Below are 2,547 nucleotides of genomic sequence, written 5' to 3'. Positions count from 1 at the left end.
GAACTAAGCTAGGTCTTTAGACTACCAGACAGGCTCCAGCAGTAGTTAGGGGGAGCAAGCTGATGAAGGGAGTGTGCTTTGGAGACAAGCCTGAGTTCAAATCAAACCTGCCACTTGATAACTGTGGCTCCTGTGGGAAGGGATATGAGTTTTCCAAGCCCAGTTTTCACATCCAAGGTGACAATGATGATGGCCAACATGTAATGTGCTGTGCTTCTTACATTTGAGTTGAGAAATGGCTACTAGCACCTAAGGAGTCAAAGAGACAAGAAACACTCCCCTATTATAAAGAAAGTTGCCCCAAAAGAACTGCTAGATTTGCTCTTTAGACTCATCAAGAAGCATGCAAGCTGGCTCTGCCACCTCAAGGCCTGTATAAACAGGAGACAAGAAGATCCAGGTCCTCATTCAAGGAAGGAATTATAGAGAATTGTGTCTCTATGGTGAGTCATTAATCTCTCCTTTCCTTTGAATGTGTGTCTCTTCCTACAACCAAGAGGGCTATCCAACAGATTATTTCATTGCAGTGGGAGGAGCTCGTATGATGAATACCTACTTTCTCCTGTTATACATCTGTTTATGCATCAGGGTGGACATCTGTCCTCTGATCAAGGGGAGGAGAGAGAGGGAGGGAGGTAGCTTGACCAGCAAAGGTAAATGAGTTTCCATGGTCCATTGCACATCGTTGAAGCTGCCTGGATTTGAACTATCTTGCAGATGCCCCACTCCCAAAGCAAGATGCCGAGGAGTGGACTGCAGGAAGGGATCAGAAGAAGTCAAGCTGGAACCTGTCTCCATTATCAGAGAACTACGTAGAGGGAGGCTCCAATGTCACCAGAAAGTGTGCTGCTTTTCAGAGAGTGTGACAGACAGCAGATCTAGAAAAACATCAGTTGAGAGAGCAGCAGCACCAGCCAGGTAAGAGAGAAGTGCCTCTGCTCCAAAGCGGGGGATGGGAAAGGAAAGGCAGCGGCCCAAGAAATGACCCCCTACACTATCCCCATTCAAGTGGCACAAGCCAAAGGGAGAAATGAGCATGATAGGGACCGTTGAGACTGTGGTTTTAAGTTGGTCTGGAATAGATGAGACTTATGTTTGAATACCTGAAAATGACTCAAAACCAATGGGATTTCTCCAAAATGCAGTTAAATTCTGATGTATTCGAAAATCTCGTCACACATGCAACATCTCCTTCTACCCTCACTAGGTCTCTGTAAGCTGGATGTTCCCCCCATTTCACACATGTTAAAATGGAAGACCGATCTTGCCTGCACCCTCCGGGAGCCATCCTATCTCCTCGCATCTAGCATCCAGCGAGACACATGGCACACCGAAGGAGCAGACACGAGCAGAGCGATGGTGGCCAGGCTGGGGCTGGGGTTGCTGCATCTGGCACTGCTCCTACCCACGCAGATTTATTTAAACCAAACAGCTGTTGTGACACTTTCAAGTAACTCCTCACAGAGTGCATTTGCTGCTCCCAATTCAACTAATGCTACACCCAACACAGGTGGCAGTGCCCTGTAGTCAACAGCCAGCTTCCTTGTGATCTCGCTCTCTCTTCTACATCTCTTCTGTTACAGGCTGAGGCCAAGAAGCGTCTCTACTTCCCCATCTTCTAAACCCAAACTGAATGGCGACTAGAAATCCAGTGTGTCAAGGAAGAATCAGGTCTGCATCAAATCTACCAATTCCACATGTGATTTTATTGGCACAGAAAACATTGGGACTTTCAAATTGATTGGTTTGAAGGACATGTGGAGGGTTTCACAGGTGATGAATACCAATATTATTAAATCTGCTGGAGTTTCACATACAAGATAAAAAGAGATAACATCCAAAATTGAGACATGATTTCCTCGAATGAAACATAAGAAATATGAACATTTAAAAATCTACCTTGAAAACAAGAATAGATTTTATCTAGAGATAAAGGATGGAATGTGAAATGGAGATTTCAGTTGGTTCCTGAAATCTATAAGGCCATAAAACAGGTAATATAAGAAGCTTCCATGATTCTATTTATATGTACATTGGAAGGAACTTCTGGATATTACTGTAAATCCCCAATGTATTGTTTCATCAGTACTTTAATGCTGATATATTCTAGATAATGTTTCACATTGTTAAGCTACTTTGATTCCCTTGGAAACTGAACTTTTTCCTCTGTGGTTTTTGGATTTGACATTATGTTTGAACTTTTTAAAAAAAATATTTATTTTTTAGGTGTAGTTGGACACAATACCTTTATTTTATTTATATATTTATTTTTATGTGGTGCTGAGGATCTAACCCAGGGCCTCGAACATGCCAGACGAGCGCTCTACCGCTGATCCAAAACCCCAGCTCCAAAACCCCAGCTCTTTTTGAACTTTTATGTGGTAATTGACATGGGCCAGGGCAATGATAGATTGGAATCCACCCCGGATCCAGGCATCATGAGTAAATCTTACTTATCCTCTCAAAATCAAATGATAGGCATCTCCCATGTCCTGTTTTCATTCAACAAGAGTAACAGATTCCTTTATCAAAGCTGATTCCAAAGAG

At 43.1% G+C, this 2,547-nt stretch overlaps 1 pseudogene; it reads left to right on the top strand.

Moving 5' to 3' along the window:
• Positions 1-1,225: 1,225 nt before the first annotated feature.
• Positions 1,226-1,910, top strand: LOC107143680 (annotated as a pseudogene).
• Positions 1,911-2,547: the final 637 nt, after the last annotated feature.

The sequence above is a fragment of the Marmota marmota genome, unplaced genomic scaffold, assembly GCF_001458135.2.
Source record: "Marmota marmota marmota unplaced genomic scaffold, marMar, whole genome shotgun sequence".
Classification (NCBI taxonomy): domain Eukaryota; kingdom Metazoa; phylum Chordata; class Mammalia; order Rodentia; family Sciuridae; genus Marmota; species Marmota marmota.
The sequence above is the reverse complement of the archived record's forward strand: the minus strand, read 5'-3'. Positions and strand labels throughout refer to the sequence as shown.